Source organism: Choloepus didactylus, chromosome 12, assembly GCF_015220235.1.
Source record: "Choloepus didactylus isolate mChoDid1 chromosome 12, mChoDid1.pri, whole genome shotgun sequence".
NCBI classification, from domain to species: domain Eukaryota; kingdom Metazoa; phylum Chordata; class Mammalia; order Pilosa; family Megalonychidae; genus Choloepus; species Choloepus didactylus.
Window position 1 is genome coordinate 101,066,385 of NC_051318.1, and position 25,174 is coordinate 101,091,558.

Below are 25,174 nucleotides of genomic sequence, written 5' to 3' on the forward strand. Positions count from 1 at the left end.
CAAATTGTGCCACCTTTAGCCTTCTTAGGGTTTAATATTGATAAAACCATTGCTCCGTCCGCTCCCCAGCTGGACATACCGGACCGGGTCACTATCACTGAGCTTCAACAGCTCTGCGGTCAAATCAATTGGCTCCGCTCTGCGTTGCCGATCACCACAGCGCAGCTACAACCACTCTTTATGCTGCTGAGTGTCCCTGAAGCTCCGCCGCTAGCAATCTCCCGGCGCATTAAGCTCACCCAGGAGGCAAAAGAAGTCATTGCCGCAATTAACAAGGCACTTGCTGCCTGCTGTCTCAACAGGTTCAGCACTAAGGAGGGCAATCTTATAGCACTCATCCTCCCTACGCCCGGCACCCCCATGGGCTGCCTGTGGCAGGAAGGCCCTCTACTTTGGGCGCATCCCGCTAAAAGTCGACTTAGGAAGATTTGCCCCGCAGTACGGCTCTGGATCAGCCTAGCTTCAGATCTAGTTACCTTGGCTGTTCATGTATTCGGAGAGCCACCAGAAAAAATTGTTTGGCCCCTAGACACAGGCCAAACCCGCCTGCTTATACGTGACAACCCGGACATGCAAATCCTTTTAGAAGGATTCCAGGGGGAATTCAGCTGCCACTATCCTAGCCATCGGCTGTTACAGGGACTCGCCAAGCTTCCCTTCCGCAGTCCCTTCCATCCTTTCCCCTCCTCTGCACCCATCCCGGGTGCCAATACCGTCTTTACTGACGCCTCCAAAACCCGTTTCGCCTTCCTCTCTTATTCGCAGGACCATCCGGAACCCCGCCTATTCAGTTATGTCAACCTTCATTCGGTCCAAGTGGGGGAAGTTCTGGCAGTGTCATACGCACTAAACGCCCACTGCAGCCACCCAGTAAACATTTTCACTGACAGCCTCTACACTTATCAGGTCTGCCGAGTCCTCGCGTTTTCCACCTTTTTCCCGGGAGACTCGGCCATTGATAAAGCACTTTCTAACCTCAGAAGCATCCTGGAGCATCGACAGGATCCTTGGTTCATTAGCCACATTCGTAGTCACTCAGGCCTTCCGGGGCCCTTGGCTAATGGCAACAGTATAGTAGACCAAGCAGTCTCAGCTCAGACTACCCAAGCTATGCTAACTAACTCAGCGGCCCCTCCGGGGGACGCTGTTAACCAGGCCAAGTTATTGCATTCCAGGTTTCACTTTTCGGCTACGTCGTTACATCATCTATGTAACCTTCCCTTAAATACCTGTAAACATCTTGTCCGCAATTGTGCAACTTGTGCACCCTTTGCGCCACTTGGCCCCTTACAACCTCAAGGAGTCAACCCACGAGGCTTAAAACCCAATTCTAGATGGCAAATGGATGTAACTCATGTTCCGTCCTTTGGGCGCCTCAAGTATGTACATGTAATGATTGACACCTTTTCAGCTATGTGTTATGCAGTCCCCCTTGCCGGGGAAACAGCCAAACATTGTATCAAAGCCCTGAGACAAGGAATTCTCTTCATGGGAGTCCCTTGGGACCTAAAAACGGACAATGGGCCTGCCTATCGCAGTGCCTCCTTTGCGGCTTTTCTTCAGTTATATAACATCACCCATCATTTCGGCATCCCCTATAATCCTCAGGGGCAAGCCATTGTAGAAGCAATCCATCGCCGCTTAAAAATACAGATTGAAAAAGAAAGGGCAATGCTCCCCCAGGCTACTCCAGGGGACCTTGTTATAGCAGCCCTTATTCACCTTAATCTACTCACATTTAATAAGGAAGGGCTTTCGCCCCTACATAAGCATTGGGGGCCCTCGTATAGGCCCACCCAAGCCCCGATGGTTTACTGGAAGGACCCAGAGAATAATACCTGGAAAGGTCCCTCCCCACTTCTCGCCCAGGGGCGCGGGTTTGCTTGTGTTTTCCCAGATGATGCAGCACAACCAATATGGATCCCAGGAAGGGCAATCCGGCCCGCCACCAGCAACCACGCGTTCAACGAGACGGGAACGCCGTCGTCTCCGCAGCCTGGTGCACCAGATGACAACAGTACACCTGGGCCTGAACCCCAGTCCGAGCAGAGCGCAGCAGCGGCGAGAAATTAGAAAAATTATACGCCTCTATAAACAGGCAAAACACCATGTCATACACCCTCTCAACCCTCATCCAAGCATAACCTCCCTTCTAATGATCATGTTAGTTCTTGCCTCTTCTACCCAGGGCGATCCCCACCAGCCTTGGAAGTGGACCCTTGTGCGTTGGAAAGACTCCACAATAATTCTTTCCAACACCACAGCAGGATCTCCCTCCTTCGTCTTTTATGCCATTGATCTGTTTGTCCCTCCTAATCCAAACCTTCCTAGTTATCCAGGCAGCCTAAATCTTCAGGATTATTATATGTGTCCAGCTTCCAATCCTGGAAAATCATACTGCAAATCCCCAACAAACTATTACTGCCCATACTGGGGGTGTGAAACAATAGCCACTGGCTGGAAACCTTCTGTCCCTGACAAATTTCTAAACCTCGCAGTAATCCCGTATTCTTGCCAAAATCCAGGCTATCGCTATTTCAACAGGTACCCTTGTCCTAAAAGACTAATGCTCACCATACAAAACCCTGCCGATACGTCTTGGCTCTTGGGTAAAACTTGGGGCTTCCGAATTTGGCTATCGGGGTTCGATCGGGGAACCCTTATATTCATAAGAAAGGAGGCTGTAAACCAACCAAACAAAAATACTATTATAAAAAAGCCCTTTTACATTAGTCCCAACAAGGTCATTAACCCCCTTTTTCCACAGCTCTCCAGCCGCACCTCAACTCCGACCAGCCGCACCTCAACTACAAACAACGCATCGCCAACCCCACCACCCCAGCTTCCTCTGCCCCCTTCTCGTTATTCCTCTCCCCTCCTCAGCCTCATCCAAGCCGCCTTTGCCTCAGTAAACTCCTCCAACCCCAATTTTACCTCATCCTGCTGGCTCTGCCTCTCCACCTCTTCCTCACTGTACGAGCCCGTTGCCTCCAACCTCTCCTTTTCAGAAAGCACAGAAAACAGCCCCTTGGAATGCAATTGGAATACCTCTGCCGTCCCCCTGACCTTTCATTCAGTCTCCTATACGGGAAAGTGCGTCCGCCCTCGCTCCAGTAACTCTCCCAACCTCACTGCCTGTGCCAGCTATTCATCTCCCAGCAGCTCTGCAAAATTTCTCATTCCTCATAACTCCTCCCAATGGCTCTGTTCCTCTACAGGACTTACCCCCTGTCTCAGCACAAATGTCATCAATGAATATAAAGAAACTTGCCTCCTAATTGTCCTTATCCCTAGGGTCTTATACCACAGCGAAGAAGACTTCTTCCTCCGTCTGGAAAAAACTGCGGCTCCTGCCCCACTGCAAAAGCGAGAGCCCATCACCGTCCTTACAATTGCCTCCCTCCTAGGTCTTGCCGGCGCTGGCACCGGAATCGCTGCACTAGCCAGTCAAGACTCCGCCTTATCTCACCTCAGGGCGGCTGTTGACGAAGACATTCATCACTTACAAAACGCTATTCACCATCTAAAAAATTCTGTCAATTCCCTCTCTGAAGTAGTGCTCCAAAACCGCCGAGGTCTTGACCTTCTCCTCCTCAAAGAAGGAGGCCTCTGCGCCGCCCTAGGAGAAGAGTGCTGTGTTTATGCCAATTCCACAGGTCTCGTTGAGGACAGCCTGAAAAGGGTCCGAGAGAGACTGGAAAAGCGTAAAAGAGATCGTGAAGCCACCAGTTATTAGTCCAGTTTTTTCACTCCCATCCTCCCATACATCCTTCCTTTTCTTGGCCCCTTATTAATAATTATTCTAGCTCTCATCTTGGGACCCTGCCTCATCCGCAAAATTGTCCAGCTTGTAAGAAAACAAACGGATGCCATCTTTTCCTCGTTCGTGCAAATCCAGTATCAGCGACTCGCCACCTCTGACGCCCCCCACTCCAAGATGACAGCCAATCCTCCGCGACCTCAACGCCACCGGTCAACTCGCCAACCGCGAGACCCTTCTCAATTACCTGAACATCGTTCTCGCCTCGAGTTCCAGCTTCTCTGAACCCCTGAACTTTAAACCCCTCACCTTCACCCAGCCCGCTGCAGCGAAGCCATTGTCAAGCGCCCGGGCACCACACCAACACTGAGCTCCAGCCTCGCTGAGCCACCGTCAACCCCTTTTTCCCTTCCCTAACCTCCCCCTTCCCTCACCCGTAGCGGGCCTCTCCGGTAAAGCCTCTTCCTCTAATTAGAAAAGAAAGGGGAATTGCGGGTGTCTGAGCTTGTACCTCGGCTTACCAGGCCTGGGCCAGGGGACCTGATATCACCCCCTGGGGAGGGTAGTAGGTACGGGCGTGAGTGCCCTCTGCAGCCCCCCCGAGCCTGGGGAGCGGGGTCAAGGCAGCTCCCTTTTCCTCACCCAAATTGCCACTGGCAGGGGAGGCTTGCCGGAGGAAACCGCCTTTCTCCCAACTGCCCTTTCCCCACTTCCTTATCTTACCCACTCACTCCCTGGTGCCAAGGCCACTCCTGCCACCGCCAGCGCGCATGCCCGTGGCCAGAACTACCCCCGCCCCGCTGCAACGGCTCCGGCGTTCTCTCAGAACCAATCCTAGCCCTATCCCTTCAATATTGCCATTTAAGGCTACTTCACCTCCTTTCCAGCCCTGCCCTTCTTACCAGCCTATATAACCTGTAATCACCCCTGAATAAATCTCTTTGGCGCCTACTCCTACTGGATGAAGAGTGTCTTGTCCTTATCGCCGCCCTCCTTGCACGCCTCTCGCCGAGGACCCTGGCCACGTCCTCCGCCTCGCCCTCGCCTCCGGGAAAGAGCCCCCGCCGCCGGTACCCCTTGAGCAGCCCCGAGAGCTGAGGGCTCGGCTACCGGCCGCCTCTCCCCCTAGAAGTAGTAACCGCGACCGCAGAGGACACATTTAAAAGCTCGTATTTTCCTATCCAGAGACATACACAAAGTTAGGAGACCGAAAAATGAAAACCTTAGCAACATCCAGGGGCCTTATCAGAGTGGATGTCATTGATCTAAGAGGTGCTGATGAGGTAATTCGTGTAAGTAACACACATGCTGCATTCACATATTTTAATCTGTGTGCATGTCCCTTTCTATAGGGACATTTTGAAAACATGGACATGAACATAGAGGTTGAAAGTACTGGCTTTGGAGTCAGACAGAATGGGGGTCAAGTGTCAGCTCCCAGGTAAAACACAAAGTCCTTAATTTTTCTAAGCTTAGGCAACTACTCAGCTAATGATAATGAAGATCACACTCAACAGGATAATGGGTAAAAGCAATGAAAGGAGAGCGAGTAAATGCAAATGGCTAATAAGCAAATGGGAAAATGTCAAATCAATAGTCATCAAGGAAAAGTAAAAAAAAAAAAAAATAGTAGAATTAAAGTAACTGAGATTAGGACTGTCTCTCAAAATGTGGGACTATATTTGGGTACCTTATAGAGGTAAAAGCTTAGCAAGTATCCAAGGTTGGCCCAAATTATCCTGAAGTTTACACTTCACAACAGACGTTAATTGATTCCTGTAATTTCTAGAAAAGTGGCCCTGCCCCTTTATGTCTGGCCTATAGAAGGACTAGTTCAAAATAACTTGAAGTCTATAAAGTGGCAATGAAAGGCAGTTCTGTTTTGTCTAAATTATGCCCTTGTGCACTGAAAAGGACACAAACTGTGGGGTCAGGAGCCCCCAGTTCTAGCCCTGGGTTCCAGAAACTACCAGCTCTGTCAAGCTTTGGTCAGCCTCCATTTTCCCATACATCAAATAAGGCGGCTCTTAAAATGATCTCCAGAGCCAATGGCATTACAGGTTTTCTTTTAAAAAGTAATGGCCAGACACTTTGGTAGAAGCATAGACACCAAGAGATGAAACGAACCCAGAAGAAATGAAGCAAAAGTCTGTAGCAAACAGCACACTGTGACTTAACAAGCTGATCTGTCGTCCAAGATGCAAGAGGTAAACATGAATTAGCTGCAAAACCACTGCCAAATTCCCAACTGTCCTGAATAGCCAAAATCAAAGTGTCATTATTCCAAACCGTTTCTCCCCACAATACACACACATACACACACACACACACACACACACACACACACACACCACTACCTACAAATCTTTAAGCCATCTTTGTCATCTAAACTAGATTCCAAAAATTGCTCCAATCCTATGACTACCTCTTAACACATTGCATTCACACGTCAACTGCATTCCCCAAACACTCTGGACCCATACTCAAAACCTCCCTGATGTGGGCCTACAGTCCCAAGTCTGAGTCCTACTTAACCTAGATGTCTCAAAGTCTTCACCTCCAACCCAGATGCCCCTGCAACAAAGTAGCATCAAAAAAGCACTTTGAATGAAAAAGCTTTGGTAATGGATGGTGGTGATGGTAGCAAAATATTGAAAATGTAATTGATACCACTGGACTGTATACCTGGAAGTGATTAAAATGGGAAACATTATGTTGTTTATATGTTATCACACTAAAAATTTAAAAATATATATTCAAAGGCAAAAAATTAAAAAAAAAAAATCCACATTGAGTCAAGTGCTCCACACCTCACAATTATATCCTTTTCCAGTACAGTCTCTTTTCTGATCTTATTCTGAATTTTGACCAGCATTTGTCTCTTTGCACTGTTGAAATTCTGCAAGTCTCAGAAAATGACAGTCACTTGCCTTGACTTCCTAATGAACTTCCAAGTGGCAAACTGAGCTACAGTGAGTTCATCTGGGTCAGTGCTTGCCCTCTGGCTGAACTGTAAATAATGAAAGGGGAACTGCAGGGTTCAGAGCTCTTTTGGAACTTGTGGAAAAAGAGGCAGTACATTTAGGAAAATGTCTTCCTCTTCCAAAGTTGTCTCTGTTCTCAGGTGTCTACTTCACCCAGTCTTTGTCCTGAGTCCATTTCTTCTCCTGATCACTTCTCCGTGGTATAATCGCAATGCCCACAGCAATCCTGGGTGGGAATATGTAACTCTGGAGGAGAAGTGGGCTTCCGATGCTACATTTGATTTCCTGAGTGCCCACACCTGATCAAGCACAGATTAGAGCTCCAACACAGTGTCCACCCTGCAGGATCACTAAAATGCAATGGGCCCACATCATAAATATCGGGCATGCACCAACATACTGAAACCGCACAGCTACATGTTGATTTCAAAGGTGAGCTGTCTTCTCCATCACCCTTCCAACTGTTCCCACCTATACACTGAAATTCAGCCCATAGAATTAAACCTCCCACACTTGAATGATGGGAGCTTTCAAAATTCCTTGCACTCTTTGGCCTCTACAATGCCCATAATCCATCTTGGCTAATAAATTCTTCATTGCCTAGGGATTCACTAAGCTCAAGGCATTCCATTTCCAAGGACATATGCTATATTCTTTTTTGGCATATATTTTCCTGGATAAACAAAGTTCACAGGAAGTTTTAGCTCCACCTGGAAGACCAGAGAAGCTCTGCTCTCAGAAAGCACGTTCTTCTCATCACGCCTGGGAGGGCCCTTGGCCCCAGAAATCAATGCAGCTCAATGAGCAAAGAATCGGTCTTGGAACTCACAGACCTGGGGTTGAATCCAAATTCTCCAGAGAACCTGCTGTGTGACTTTGGGAAATTTGCTAAACCTTTGTTTCCTCATCTGTACGTTGGGGGTGGTCATAATACTTCTTTGCAAACTTAGCATAAATGCATGTATAATATCTGGTACCTGATATTAGTGCAATAAAGAGAGGCTGGTATTATTTATTCTGCCAGAATAGAGAAGTGGCTAAGAGCATTAGCTTTCATGCCAGACAGACCTGGTTTAGTATTCACAGTAGTATTATGATTTTAGAAAATCTATTCAATCTCCTGAGGTTTTTCCTTGTCTGTAAAGTATTAGTGATAATGAATGCACTTCTTATTGTGAGGATTAGAGATAATTATTGTAAAGCACTTAGCATATGGCATGTGCTGAATAAATGTTGGCTATGATTATCCTTGATGATTTTCGGGCATTTTCCCGAGCACTGGCTCAGAATATTCCCTCTCTCAGCAGAATTATCTACCAAGTCAGTTTAAGAGACAAGCCCTTGCCATGGAACCCATGTTTCCATTCTGTCCATCTTGCAGCTAAATTCTGGGTACAAGACAGTGTTTCCACTTCCCGATGTCGTAATTCATCAAGGTCCTTTGTGGTTTCCCTGGAAAACATCTTGGTTACCACATCCAATCTTCAGAGTAGCCAGGAAAGCTGTTGGCTGCATTTTGGTTTCCTTGTTGCTAAGAAAAATACCATGCAATGGATCGACTTAAACGATGGGAATTTATTGGCTCATGGTTTTGAAGTTAGGAGAAGTCCAAAATCAAGGCGTCATCAAGGCGATGCCTTCTTCCCAAAGACGCATTCTGGGGCCGGCTGCCAGCGATCCTTGGTCTTGGCTTATTTGTCACATGGCGATGCACATGGTGGCATTGGTTCCATTGATGTTCAGCCTCTGCTGCTCCCTCTGGCTTCGTGCCTGACTTTTCATCTGCTTATAAATGATTCCAGGAATCTGGATTAAAGCCCAACTTGTTGGCACACACCTTAACTGAAGTACCAGCTCGAAGAGATCTCATTTACAATGGGTTCATATCCCCAAGTTTAACAACATGCATTTCTGGGGTACATAGCTCCAAACCACCATAGCCAGGATGAGGATTTCCTCCTCACAGCTGGGAAATAAGCCCAAGGAACTATGGAACTATGCAGTTATGCAGTTTTATGGTGCTGAAAGCTCCATATGATTCTATGCTAAATGCTATGAACTTTTTTTCATATTTTTAAAATTACTACTAACTATATCAAAAAAATTTAAAAAATACAATAAAAAACATTTCAAACAAACCAAAACAAGGGAATAAGAAAAAGACAACTAACCTAACAATAACTACTTTACTTCCAACATGTTCCTACTCTACCCCAAGAAAATACACAGACTATAACCCAGCAAAGGAATAAGAAAGACAGATAACCTAAGATAGCAACATTTCTGTGAACTTGTTCCTACCATACCCACCAGAAATTAACAAACCATAGTCATTTCTGGGCATTCCCAGAACGTTAAATTTACCCATGATAGCTTATCTGTTCTTACTAGGTTACCGTTCCTCCTTCCTTAATTGCTCTCTATCACTAGCTCCCCTGCATTCCACATTGTAAACCATTTGTTTTACATTCTTCAATGTTCACATTAGCAGTAGCATATAATATTTCTCTTTTTGTGCCTGGCTTATTTCGCTTAGCATTGTGTCTTCAAGGTTCATCCATGTTGGCTATGAGCTTTTAAAGGAACCCATAGACATGGTCATTGTCACTCAGGCAGTGAGGTCCCTGCCACACAGTAATTGCCTCTCTAAAGTCCCATTTACGATCTTCATATTATGCCCCAGGTAATGTTCATATAGGTCTAAATTGTTGAATAAAACCCTAAATTCTCCACCAAAAGAAGGCTATGCCAAGCCTAGCCACCTGTTTCCTTGCTTCTCGTCTTACCCATGGATAGTCCTTCCACAACTCCTCTGGCATCCCTACTAAAATAAAAGACTGAGCAGACTGCTCAAGACCTAAGCAGGATGGGAGAGGAAGAGTTACCTATAAAAAATACCAAACCACTGCCTTGCGTTCACTTGGAATGGGAGGGATTCTGAAAGGCCCCATCAGCTGGATAAATAAGAGATTGGGAAAGGACCACACAGTCAAGTTTCCTTGAATGTTGCCTTAGTTTTCCAGAGCTGCTGTAACAAAAGTACCCCATACTTGGTGGCTTAAAACAGCAGAAATTTATTGTCTCACAGTCCTGGACTGGAAGTCTGAAATCAAGGCATTAGCAGGGCCAGGCTCCCTCTGACGTCTGCAGGGAAGAATCTGTTCCATGCTTCTCTCCTGGCTTCTGGTAGTGGCCAGAGATCCTTGGTGAGACTTGGCTGTGGCTGCATCACTCCCATCTCTGCCTCCACTATCATATGACCATCGTCTCTCTGTCTGTGTCCCTTCTACCCTTCTTCTAAGGATGCCAGTCATATTGGATTAGGGACCTGCCCTACTGCAGTATGATCTCATTTTAACTAAGCTAATTCCATCTGCAATGACCTATTCCCAAATAAGGTCACATTTTAAGGCACTAGGGGTTAGGACTTCAATGCATCTTTTTTTTTCGGAGGGGTCACAACTCAACCCATAACTAACACTCATAACAACAGCCAGCCCTATATCCAGCTGAAATGAGTATACATAGGCAAAGACTGCACTAAAAGGACTAAAAATTAAATTGGTGCGTAATTTTTCTTTTCTTGTAATTTTTATCTGGCTTTGGTATTTGGGTGATGTTGGCTTCATAGAATGAGTTAGGTAGTGTTCCCTCCTCCTCTTCAAATTGTTGGAAGAGTTTGAGCAGAATTGTTATTATTTCTTCTTGGAATGATGGGTTGAATTCACATGTGAAGCCATCTGGTCCTGGTCTTTTCTTTTTGGGGAGTGGTTTTGATGACTGATTCAATCTCTTTTCTTATAACTGATCTTGAGGTCTTCTATTTCTTCTTGTGTCAGGGTAAGTTGTCCATGTGTTTCTAGGAATTTGTCCATTTCATCTCGGTTGTTTAATTTGCTAGCATACATTTGTTCATAATATCCTCTTATGATCCTTTTTATTTCTGTGGTGTCAGTAGTAATGCCCTCTCTCCCATTTCTTATTTTAATTATTTGTATCTCCTCTCTTTTTTCTTTGTCAGTCTAGCTAAGATGTCATCAATTTTATTGAACTTTTCAAAGGAAGTTACAGACCAGTTTCTCAAATGTATGTAGATACAACGATCCTCAATAAAATACTTGCAAAATTGAATCCAACAGCCCATTAAATGTGATTTTTTAAGAAATTACCCAAAATATTGGCAAGGAAGCACACGAAAAAATGCTCAACAATCATTAGTCACTAGGTAAATGAAAATTAAAACCACAAAAAAACACCACTATGCACCTAATAAAAAGGTTAAGTAAAAAAAAAAAAAAACCTCATAATGCCAATTGCTGTTAAGGATATAGGGCAAATGGAATTCTCAAAAACGCCAGTGTTAATGCAAAATGGTTCAGCCACTTTAGAAAACAGCTTTTTTGTGGTGTTCTTCAATCAAGTGAAACTTAAGGTTAAATTTTAACCTTATGGTAAGCACAAGGAAAGCAGATGAAAAGTATATCCAGATAGAAATTACAAGCCACTCAATATAGTACTACACAAGAAAACAAATAAATATAAAAGAGGCTTTAACAGAAATGAGGGACAAAAATGTTATAAGACTTACAAAGTGTAAATAGCAAAATGACAGAAGAAATATGTGTAGTATCAGTGCTCACTTTAAATGTAAATGGATTAAACTCTCCAGTCAAAAGACAGAGATTGTCAGAATGGATTAAAAGCATGACCCAGCTACATGCTGTCTGCTAGAGACTCACTTTAAAGTTAAAGGTTGATGGTGAATGGATGGAAAAAAAAATACAGCATGCAAGTGGTAACCAAAAGAGAGCTGGGGTGGCTATAATAATATCAGATAAAATAAATTTTAAGTCAAAAACAGTTATGAGGGACAGAGATAGTCATTACATACTGATAACAGGGACAATTTAACAGGAAGATGTAACAATTTTACATATATATATATATATAATAAATGTATAGATACACCTAACAGCAGAACTCCAAAATATATGAAGCTACTACTGACAGAATTGAAGGGAGAAATTGACAGTTCTACATTAATAGTAGGAGACTTTAACACATCATTCTCAATAATGGATGGATGGAACATCTAGTCACAAGATCAATAAGATAGTACAGGACTTGAATAATACACTAAACCAACTAACAGAAAAATAGAACATTGCATCCAACAAGAACAGAATACACATTTTTCTCGAGTGCACAAGGATCATTCTCCAGGATAGACTATTTGTTGGGTCACAAAACAAGTCTCAATAAATTCAAAAATATTGAAATCATACCATGTATATTCTCCAACCACAGTGGAATGAAGCTAGAAATCAGCAACACAGGGAGAAAGGGAAAATTCACAAATATGTAGAAACTAAACAACATACTCTTAAACTGCATATGGGTTAAGGAGGAAATCAGAAGCAAAATTAGGAAATATGTTGAAGTGAAGGAAAATGAAAGCACGACATATCAAAACTTGTGAAATGCTGGGAAGGCAGGGCTGAGAAGGAAATTTATAGCTCTAAATGCTTACATTAAAAAAGAAGAAAGACTTCAAATCAGAGTCCTAACCAAAAAACTGGTAGAACAAGAAAAAGAAGAGCAAACTAAACCCCCAAAGCAAGCAGTAGGAAGGAAATAACAAAGATTAGAGGAGAGATAGATGGAATTGAAAGAAATACAGAGAGAATCAACAAAACCAAAAGTTGTTTCCATGAAAAGAGCAATAAAATCAACAACCATTTAGCTAGACTGACAATGAAAAAAAAAAAGAGAGGAAACAAGTAACAAAATCAGAAATGAAAAGGGGGACATTACTGCTGACCCCACTGAAATATAAAGGACTATAAGTGGATTCTATGAAAAACTGTACGTCAATAAATTAGATAACCTAGTTGAAATGAACAAATTCTTAGAAATACACAAACTATCTACATTGACTTAAGAAGAAATAGAAGATCTCAACAAACCAATTACTAGTAAAGTGATTGAATCAGTCATTAAAAACCTCCCAAGAAAGAAATCCTGATGGTTTCACAGGGGAAGTCTACCAAACATTCCAAGAAGTCTTAGCTCCAATTCTGCTCAAACTCTTTCAGAAAATTGAAGACTGAACACTCCTTCACTTATTCTGCAAGGCCAACATCATCCTCATACCAAAGCCTGATAAAGATACCTCAAGAAAAGAAAACTACAGGCCAATATCTCTTATGAATACAGATGAAAAAATCTTCAACAAAACACTAGCAAACCAAATCCAATAGCATATTAAAAGAATTATACAACATGATCAAGTGGAGTTTATCCCTGGTATGCAAGGGTGGTTCAACATAAGAAAATCAATGAATGTAATATACCACATTAACAGAATGAAGGTAAAATCCACATGATCATCTCAATTGATGCAGAAAAGGCAGTTGACAAAATCCAGAAACCTTTCTTAATAAAAATACTTTGAAAAATAGGAATAGAAGGAAACTTCCTCAACATGATAAAGGTCATATAACAAAAGCCCACAGCTTACATCCTGCTTAATGGTGAAAGACTAAAACCTTTCCCCCAAAGATCAGAAACAAGACAAGGATGCCCAGTGTCACTACTGTTATTCAACATTGTACTAGAAGTTGCCAGGGAAATTAGGCAAGTAAAAGACATAAAGTGCATCCAAATTAAAAAGGAAGAAGTAAAACTTTCCTTATTTGCAGATAATATGATCCTATATACTGAAAATCCTGAAAAAAATCCACAAAAAGCTCCTAGAGCTAATAAATGAATTCAGCATAGTGGCAGCCAAAAACAGTAGTGTTTCTATACACAAGCAATGATAAAAAAAAATTCTATTCATGAAAGCAACTTAATCATATATCTAGAAATATAACCAAGTATGTACACAAAAAACTACAAAACATTGCTAAAAGACCTCAAAAGATGGAAGAATATTCTATGTTCATGGATTGGAAAATTAAATATCATTAAGATGTCAATATTATCTAAAGCAATTTATAGATCCAAATCAATCCCAATCAGAATTTCCACAACCTTCTTTATAGAAATGGAAAAGTCAACCATCAAACAGATGGAAGGGTAAGGGGCCACAAATAGCTAAAGCCGTCTTGAAAAAGAAGAATGAAGTTGGAGGACTCACATTTCCTGATCTTAAAACTTTTACAAAACCACAGTAATCAAAGATTATGGTACACAAGGACAGACATATAGATCAATGGAATACAATTGAGAGCTCAGAAATCAGCCCTCATATTTACGGCCAACTGATTTTTGACTAGGTGGCAAAGACCATCCAATCAGGAAAGAACAGTCTCTTCAATAAATGGTGCTGGGAAAACTGGAACTCCATTTGCAAAGAAAAGTAGAACTCCTACCCCACATCATATACAAAAATCAACTCAAAATGGATCAAAGACCTAAATATAAGAGACAGAACTATCAAACTCCTAGAAGAAAACATAGGGAAACATCTTCAAGACCTCGTGTTAGGCAATGATTTTTTTTTTTAATTAAATTCAGTTTTATTGAAATATACACTACCATACAATCATCCATGGTGTACAATCAACTGTTCACAGTACCATCATATAGTCATGCATTCATCACCCCAATCTATTTTTGAACATTTTCATTACATCAGAAAGAATCAGAATAAGAATAAAAAATAAAAGTAAAAAAGAACACCCAACATCCCCCCCATACTACCCTATTTTTCATTCAGTTTTTGTCCCCATTTTTCTACTCATCCATCCATACACTAGATAAAGGAAGTGCAATCCACAAGGTTCTCACAATCAGACTGTCACTGCTTGTAAGCTACATTGTTATACAATCATCTTCAAGAGTCCAGACTACTGGGTTGGAGTTTGATAGTTTCAGGTATTTACTTCTGGCTATTCCAATACATTAAAACCTAAAAAGTGTTATCTATATAGTGCATATGAATGCCCACCAGAGTGACCTCTTTTTTTTTTATATTCATTTTATTGAGATATATTCACATACCACACAGTCATACAAAACAAATTGTACATTTGATTGTTCACAGTACCATTACATAGTTGTACATTCATCACCAAAATCAATCCCTGACACCTTCATTACCACACACACAAAAATAACAAGAATAATAATTAAAGTGAAAAAGAGCAATTAAAGTAAAAAAGAACACTGGGTGCCTTTGCTCGTTTGTTTGTTTCCTTCCCCTATTTTTCTGCTCATCCATCCATAAACTAGACAAAGGAGAGTGTGGTCCTTATGGCTTTCCCAATCCCATTGTCACCCCTCATAAGCTACATTTTTATGCATTTGTCTTCGAGATTCATGGGTTCTGGGTTGTAGTTTGATAGTTTCAGGTATCCACCTCCAGCTACCCCAATTCATTAGAACCTAAGAAGGGTTGTCTATATTGTGCGTAAGAGTGCCCACCAGAGTGACCTCTCGGCTCCTTTTGGAATCTCTCTGCCACTGAAGCTTATTTCATTTCCTTTCACATCCCCCTTTTGGTCAAGAAGATGTTCTCCGTCCCACGATGCCAGGTCCACATTCCTCCCCGGGAGTCATATTCCACGTTGCCAGGGAGATTCACTCCCCTGGGTGTCTGATCCCACGTAGTGGGGAGGGCAGTGATTTCACCTTTCAAGTTGGCTTAGCTAGAGAGAGAGGGCCACATCTGAGCAACAAAGAGGCATTCGGGAGGAGGCTCTTAGGCACAATTATAGGGAGGCCTAGTCTCTCCTTTGCAGCAACAGTCTTCCCAAGGGCAAATCCTGTGGTAGAGGGCTCAGCCCATCAAACCACCAGTCCCGTATGTCTGTGGGCATGTTAGCAAGTATCGATCGCTGTGGGGCAGGCCAATACCCCTGCATTCTCCACAGGCTCCTCAAGGGGGCTCTGCATATTTTTTTCCTTGTTTTTTTTTTTTTTTTAACTTTTTTTTTAAATCAGCTGTATGAAAAATAAAAAAAAATTTTTTTTTAATTAAAAAAAACATACAGTAAAAGAACATTTCAAAGAGACCATAACAAGGGAGTAAGAAAAAGACAACTAACCTAAGCTAACTACTTTACTTCCAACATGTTCCTACTCTACCCCAAGAAAGTAACCTAATATAGCAACATTTCTGTGAACTTGTTCCTACTATACCCATCAGAAATTAACAGACCATAGTCATTCCTGGGCATTCCCAGAACGTTAAATTTACCCACGATAGCTTATCTGTTCTTATCAGATTATTGTTCCCCCTTCCTTAATTACTCTCTATTGCTAGTTCCCCTACATTCTGCATTAAAAACCATTTGATTTAGGCAATGATTTCTTAGACTTTACGCCCAAAGCACAAACAACAAAATTAAAAATAGGTAAATGGGACCTCAGTTTGTTCATCAAAGAACTTTATTATGAAAGTAAAAAGACAACCTACCCAACAGGAGAAAAGATTTGGAAACCACGTATCTGATAAAGAATCAATATCCAGTATATATAAAGAAATCCTTCAACTTAACAACAAAGAGACAAACCGAATTTAAAAATGGGCAAAAGTCTTGAACAGACAGCTCTCTAAAGAAGATATACAAACAGCCAGCAAGCGCATGAAAAGATGCTTGACATCATTAGCCGTTAGGGAAATGCAAATCAAAACCACAATGAGGCTGGCGGCTAGAATGGGGTCAGGGTGGGTTTGGGGGGCTCCGGGCTGACTTCCTATGAGTGCTGGGTCCTCCAGAGCACAGGGCTGGGACATTCCCGGCACCTCCCCAAGACACTTCCCTTAACCCCCCAAGCCCGAGAGCGAGTGGTGGTCCCGGGCCTTCCGACGTGTGCCCAGGCGCCCTCTGCTCCCACTATGGGCTCGCGCAGGCAGAGCTGCAAGCTGGAAGCCAACGAGCACGCCCCGGCACCCCCACACCCTGCGGAGGGGCGCCTCCTCCTGCACTCTCTTCTGTCAGAGAGGTCTGCGTAGACAGCGCATCCTGAAGAGGATCCAAAAGTTTCAGAAGAGCGCAGATCTATTGATAAGGACTCTGCCTTTCAGCCTCCTGGTGAGAGAATTAAGTGCTAAATTCCCTCACCGAATGGACTAGTTGGCAAGCCCAGGCTCTGATGGCCTTACAACAGGCAGCAGAAACATTTCTAGTTTACGTCTTTGAGGACCCCTATTTCCTCTCTTTACATGATGGCCACGATGCTCTTTTTATCAAGGATGTGCAACTGTCCAGGGGGATCCGAAGCAATCAATAGGGACTTGGCTGAGTTCCTGCAGCCAAGGCTCTGTAAGCCTTTCCTTCCCGCCCAGAGAGCAGGTGTCCTTTGGAGAAAAAACAGGTAGCTTGTCATCACTGGAGATGGAGTTCCTCTGAAGGAATTTCCCTTCTCCATCCTAAGTCCTTTGTTGTTTTGCCATCCCTTTGCTTTTTAGAAAAGCCTGGGTCTGCTTTTAACTTTATGCTTGGAACACAATAGCCAAGGCCCTTTTGTACGATGTTTGTTACATAAAGATATTTCTCTATTAAGTGCTAACCAGATGACCTGAATTTTTGACAGCTAAGCATTTCCAAATTATAAGGACCAGACGACCTCGTTTGATTGAGAACTTTTTCTTATTTGTGAAAATGCCTTGTTAGTAAATGTGTTAGTAAAATTTCAAGGATGATACCAGAGATCCTCCCTAAAAATTTCAAGGATGGGACCAGATCCACGGAGGCTGAGTGCTGCCTGGAATTGACTGTCTCTCTCTGGGCAACATGTGTATGTTACAATGTGGCTTTGCTCTTTCTTTCTCTTTTTTGTTTTTAAAGAAGAGTGAAGCTTGCATGGTTTTCCTCTGCAACAGAAGTACTATATGAAACAACACAGTTGAAAGACCTCAGAAATATTTACAGATAAAGAGACTCCAAGATTGACTTTAGTTTGCAAATTATTTGTATGACTGCTTTAATGATTTTGAAGACATCAAATTTGCTGGTTAATGGAGAAAAGAAGGTTTGCTTGTTGTTTTAGACCTTTCTGTTCTGCTTACAATTTTTACTATGTGTATATTTAATTATATTTAAAACATAGGGCAAAAAATTAAGAGATGGCTAATTCAATCAGTTGCATGGAAGGGTGAAGAATGTCTAGTATGCAAATCTCCATCTGACAAATTAATCTCATCTTTAGTGGAGATATCCAGTTATTCAGTGAACTATGCCAGGCAATGAATTTATAGCTTTTCAAAAACTTAATTGGGGTTGAAATAGAAAATATTTAAGATTTGGTGTTCTAGTTCCTTCTGGTAAATTCCTATCAATGTTATTTAGAATTTCTAACCTGTATAATTTAACATTTTAATCTTATTTGTGAATCAAGATGTGTAATAATTTATACTTTGGAATTTTTTATAACTCTTTATGGAAAGACAATAGAAATATTTTTAATGAAAAAACCCTAAAACCCAGGTTATTGGGGCATATAGAGATTATGCTTTTTTGTGTGTGCCAACATTAAGTTCTATATTTATATATTACATGTTTGCAAATTTAAACGAGAATTGAGGGACGTTTGTGCCTTAAATAGAGTGAGTATGAGCAGACAAAAACTTTGCTTTATTGCAACTAGAGCAGTTTAAAAGATTTCCAGAGAAATGAGAGGTGCCACCTGAAGATTTTAGATTTTGTGTGAAAAATGATTAGTGATAGGGGACTACTAATAATAATGTGTCAGTCAACAGAATTCAGAGATCAATTGAAGGGCAGGACCAAATTCTATTGTTGAATAAACAAATTTTAACCCTTTAGAGTAAAGAAAACGTTATTTTCCACATTAATTCATATTCATGCAGATGTTGAAATAAAGCGCATCGATCCACGGAATATATCTTAAAAAAAAAACTACAATCAGATACCATTTCATACCCGTGAGAATGGCTGCTATTAAAAAAAAAAAAGAAAAGAAAATAACAAGTGTCAGAGAGGATGTAGAGAAATAGGAACACTATTCACTGCTGGCGGGAATGTAAAATGGTGCAGCTGCTGGGGAAGACAGATTGGTAGTTCCTCAGAAAGCTAAGTATAGATCTACCATATGATCCAGCAATCCCTCTACTAGGTATATACCCAAAAGAATTGAAAGCAGGGACTAGAACAGATATTTGCACACCATGTTCATAGCAGCATTATTCACAATTGTCAGAAGAGGAAAGCAACCCGATTGTCCATTAACCAATGGATGGATAAACAAAATGTGATGTATACATACAGTGGAATATTATTCCTGCTGTAAAAAGGAATGAAGTTCTGATACATGCGACAACACGGATGAACCTTGAAGACGTCATGTTAAGTGAAATAATCCAGACACAACAGGACAAATATTGTGTGACCTTACTGATTTGAAACAAGCAGAATAAGCAAACTCATAGAGTCAGAATCTAGAATGTTGGTTACCAGGGGAGGGGGTGTGTCTAGGGAATGGGAAGTTAAGGCTTAAAATGTGCAGGGCTCCTATTTGGCATGACGGAAATGTTTTGATAATGGATGGGGGTGATGGTAGCACAACAGTGTGAATGGAATTAACAGTACTGAAATATATATCTGAATATGATTAAAAGGGGAAATTGTAGATTGTATATATGGTAACAAAATAAAAAATAAAAAAATAAATCCATGGGACTACACTATACATAAAATCCTAAGTTAAACTATGGACTTTAATTAATAGTGCAATTATAAAAATGTATTATCATCAATTGTAACAAATATTCCACACCAATGCAAAGCGTTAATAATAGGGTGGTAAATGGAAATCCTTTATTTTATGCATGATCATTCTATGAACCCACAGCTTTTCTAATATAGGAAAAAAATTTTTAAAGAAATAGTACTCTTCTCTCTGCATTCATCGTTTGCCAAGCATGTACTAGCATCAAGCAGTTCTATCTTTTATACAATCCTAACACATTCCTAAAGGCACAGAGAGAATCACTATTTAGAAAATCCTGACTGCCTCTACTGCCTAGAAAAGAGTTCATTCCTGAATAGATTGCTATTTGGCATCTGTCAAAAGTCTGAATGAGAGAACCGATATCTGAAAGAACCGTTTAGAGACAAATTAACTGAACTCTAATGGACCAAATAACCAGAGCAAGGTACATCTATCTTACTAAAGCTTTTCTACTATGCCTCAGACTTCTACTGGGTTTCTCAAAAATGGCATGTGGAAAACATTTCTGTATCATTTATAAAATGTAAAACATTTTCTCTATATATTGTCAATATCCTTTTATGTAAGAATCCAAATGATAAATATTCCTCATAGAAGGAAAAAAAAAGCAGGCAATACCTTTTCCTAGTAATGATGCTGGCAAATTGGCATTTTCAAGGACTGCTATTGAGAATTAAACTGGTACAATATTTCTGGCAAGCAATTTGGTGATGCTAAGGCCCTTTGACCATGTAGTCCCACTTTTCAGAATCTATCTTAAGTAAACAATCAAAAGCAAATATTTGTGACATGAATGTTCATGTCAATGTTATTTATAATAACAAAACATTGAAAGTATCTAAATATCCAAAATAGAATACTTCTTAATCGCTAAAATGCATTATTTGCAAATAATCATTATATATGTATATAAAAATTGAATCAAATATTATAAATACATTATTAAAAGACTGAAAGGTAATATACTTCCTTTTTATGCAGGTTGTATGATTATGTATGGTTCTCTTTCCTTCTTACACTTTTCTCTATTTTTCAGGTTCTCTAACAGGAGCAAAATACTGATGTAATCATTAAAAAGTAAATTATCAATCAATTAACAATCAGAATGTTGCTTGGTAAAATACACAGTCAGCGCAAAGGTAAGTAGCATATAAAAGTATTTTATATTTATAAATTGTTGGTTCCTGCAATACGTCATTTTTCTCCATTATAAAGATGAACCTGCCTCCAAAGAGTAGAATATATTTGTCTACTCATTCTCTACCCCGGAATATATTAGAAATACCCAAGCATTCTCCACCCTAGAAATATATTAGAAAATATTTACTCTCCAATTCACCTTATTCTAAACTCTTTGAGGACTATAATCCTTCTCTTTGTTCTTGCTAGGCCACTGCTCCTTATTTAAAACCATTTCCAACTCTTGGTTAATGGCATCATGGTTTAGTCAACCAAGCTGTACCCCAAGATCTCTCTAACTTCTTCCTGTATCTGATTCTCACTTCCAGACAGGTGGGACTTTGGGATCCTGACTCAGATGCAAAATCCAGGAAATCCGAACTGTTCCCAAATAGGGTGAGTTAACAAGGGGATTGTCAGAGAAATTGTGAATCAGAGAGCCGGGCAGGCTGTCCAAAGAAGGACTAGACCAGTCTGCCCACAAGAGATGCTAATTAAACATGCTCCTGCAGAGTCACCAGTGACCTTCTTACCACTCAACCCAATGGACACTTTTTAATCCTCATCTTGACTGAACTCTCAGCAGAAGCTGACACTGTCCAGGAAAAACTCTCTCCCCTGGGCTTCTAAACCACTCTGCTTCTCTTTCCTCCTTCCTCTCTGGCTAAGTCTTCCCATCTGCTTTTCCAGCTTCTCTGACACCGCTCATTCTTTAAAAGTTCCTTGAAACTCTCTTCTCTGCTCTTCTTGCTCCACAAACTCTGTCTGAACACCATAACACCTTCACTTTTGATATACATGCCACATAGTAGACAGAGATACATAGTCACTCTGTCTGCCAGGAGCCTAGAAGTGATTAACATCCAGGTTATGGAATTAAAATGCCTTTTCCACCAAAAGACACTGGAATTTCTTGGGAGAAATGACTGATCCCAGATGTGAGACAGTAAATTAACAAGACAAGCCTAGAATACCTTATTATACAAGGTAGTAAGGCAGCTATCAAAGACTCCTAGGGTCATGTCAAAAAGCAACCAACTAGAAGAGGCTACCACTGGCCAAACGGGGAACATTTTGAGATTCAGTGGGATAACTGCAATTGATTAAGCACATTAAATCTATGGGTTCATAATGATACTTAAAAAATCTGTTTGTTCATCTTCAGAGAATATTAGGAAACCAGTTCATCATCTTGAAAACTAGCAAATAGTGGGAAAGAACAAAATATCTTGCCCTTCTGTAAGAACTGTGCCAGTGTATAACCAAATTATAGGTGAGCAGAAGCGTCTCTTTATAGTTTTACAATAAATAAATGTACAAGAAAAGATAGAATTAAAATATCCCTATTTCCAAAGGGTGAATAAATGGATCTAGGTGTTGAGCATCAATAGCTGTTACCATCACATAAAAAATGATCAGACATTATGAGGAAAGAACACAGTATCACCCATAGTCTTGCCAAAAGGATTAAAACATGAGTCTGATTAAGCCTCTGGATCCAACTACCAATTTGCAGGAAACACAGAAGACAGAGGAACATGTTGAATCACACCATGATCAGGCAATCAATCAGCAAAGTCCACACTGTACATAACTCTTCAGAAGAAAAGTCCAAGGTAGCTCAACAGATAAATTTTAGGGAAATAAAGGGATGGAGGGGAAAGTGGAGATAAGAGACTTAACAGACGTAATTTTCTTAATGATCAAGACTATAGTGTCTAGTGATGTATATTTAGATAAAATAACTATAAAAACACAAAGAAATGATTACCAGATTAGTTTTATTACTATATTAATGTAGGAGTGTACTGTTGGGGTGAGAGAGGAGATGGACCACAGGAAGGCGCTTCTAGAGCAACTAGCAAAGTTCCATTTCTTGACCAGAGTGTTCACCTTATCTTAACTCATTAAGTAAGCTTGTGTTTTGCAGCACTATCTGCATCTGGTTTATATTTAAAGATTTTTCTTAAAGTCTGGGTTTAACCACTATTCTTTACTGCTTCTCTATTGTACTACTAAGGCAGACATGGGGGACCTTACGATAAACATCAAAATGAGAAATATATAAAGCTGCATTTTTACATTAAGAATTTGAGTCCAAAACCAGCTGAGCATGTAGAAACAGAGAAGATGTGAAATTTGCATGGAAAGTACTTGGGAGTTTTCTCTCATAGCACACTCAGTGTGTGTTATCTGTGTGTTCAAACGATTCCTAAGAGTGAACATGATTTTGGACCACGTTAATAAAAATACAAAATTTCAAACAAGAGACGTGGTGGTTACACTACCCTCTGTTTGAATGGCTGTAGGCTCCAGACTTTCACAGGGACTTTGACAGGCAATATTGGTCAGAGGAGATGGACAGAGAGTGAGGATTCTCAAAACCATATTATAGAAGGGCCAATGAAGCAACTACATAAGGATGTTTACTCTAGACAGATTAGACTGAAAGGCACAGAATGATTGGCTTCAAATATTTGAAGAATAGTCTGTTGAAAGAGGGAATAAAGTTATTCTCGATGATCCCAAGAGATAGAACTCAAACCAGAAGGTGGAAGAGAAAGGGAGACAAAGTTTGTCTCATTGTAATGAAGCATTCTCTGACCATGAAAAGCTGAGAAAATGTGATGGCTTGCTTAAGAAAGTTCAAGGTTCTTGGCACTGAAGTTCAGTCATAGGGGTGATGACCACATGGAAGTGGATGGATTAAATACATTAAAAGGTTTGGACAGAATGAAACCTACAGGCCAACTTATTATTAGTCATGGCAGCAGGATTCTCTAGGATCAGGAGTAGAATATAGCAATGCCTCAACAAGTTAAGTCAATTCTTACTTAACTTCCTCAGCATTATAAGGGTAAGCCAGAAGAAAACTTACATCCTTTTTTAAAAAAAATTTTGCATTTTATGATGATATCAAACCTCTACTCTTTACACTGTGCAGATAGAAACAAATACACCATCATGATAATTGTGCTTTAATTGTGAACTAATTTATAGACCAAGGATCACCCATCACTATAAACTGTTCCTGCAGTTAATGATAAATACTTTCATGGTTTTTAAATCCTGTAGAATTAGCTTATTATATAACTCCCATGAAAATATAATTGCAGCCAATCTCCTTGGTTTACATCTGATCCATCTTACAGGTCATTTACCCATGCTTTTCTAAGCTGTGGTTTTGTTTTGGGCCCCCTCCAAATCCCCTTTCTGTGAGTCATTTTGACTTTGCTTTGCATGAACCCAACTTTGTTTTCTATCACAGGTCATGATGGCCTTGAGTGCTTGTCTGAATTCTACCACCCACCTGATGCGAGCCTTACTGTGCATGCATCTGTGTGTGTGTTAATTTGAGACCCCTCTACTTGTATGGGTGTCTTTTGCATTAAGCTTTCTTGGGCCCCTTACAGGTATGTGCCTTGTGCTCTTGGCAGCACCCTCATGAGTCACATCTTACCTACCATTTGAACGAGGCACCTGATGGAGTGGAAATCCATCATCCTTCCATCACTGTGGTCAAAGTGGGGAGAGTGCTGGCCACACTGTAGTCCCAGAGAATGGCATGTGACCTAAGCTAGGCCAACTAAAGGGCTCTGGTCTATGGCAGTAATGATGGTTTCAAAGATGGGCATATGGCCCAAGCTGAATCGCAACCTGCCCAAGGATTTTCCTGACAGGGCTGTGGGGAAAGGTGCTTTTCCTTCTTCTGGGATCATGAGTCATAAAGTCCGTAAGTGTGACCTGCTTAGAGACAACTTCAATGATTGGAAAAAGTTTTCTGCTGTAGGAAAGCATTAAGCCAACGCTCAAAGTAAAAGGAAGATAGGGAAAGATCCTGAAAAATCAAGTCTTTGTGTCCAACTGCCCCTAAAGTGGGATCTGTCTTAAACTTTGTAGTGACATGAATCAATAAGTTCCTTTCTGTTTTGTTTAAATTAGATTGAGTTGAGTTTCTGCCACTTGCAACCAAAAGAATTTGACTGATACCCATAGTACACCAGTCATGTATTTTTTAACATAATGCTTTCCTGAGTAATTATATTAAAAGATGACAAGAATAAAAATGGGAATAAAACTTTAAAGTGAAGGTAACAGCATTCAATTAACTGTCACGTATTCATTGGTTCAGTTATTATGGAGGGTGAGATTTGGGAGGATGGATAATAAATCATTAATAGCCTAAAGCTCTGATATCTGGATTACAAATTTCTAATCTCTGTAAGATGAATAAAATACAGCTATTTCTGCTTGAGAAATAAGTGGTTTTGCCCAGTTTTGAGGTTTTTGCCTTATTCTGTGCTCTGAATCAGTGCTTCCGTAAATGGAAATTATTAATTCTCATTAGAACCCATTTGAATTCTCACAATAGTCATGATTTGTATTTGCATCTAATTACCCTCTACTAAAAGGGGTGAAATTGGATGTAGCAGAGACTGAATCCCGTTGAGTCTTAAAGAGGGAATCTGCAGAAAAGGGAGGAAGAGTCTGGTGGAGCTTGACTAGAGGAGGTACTTGAAAAGCATCACATTTTCATCACTTGTATATA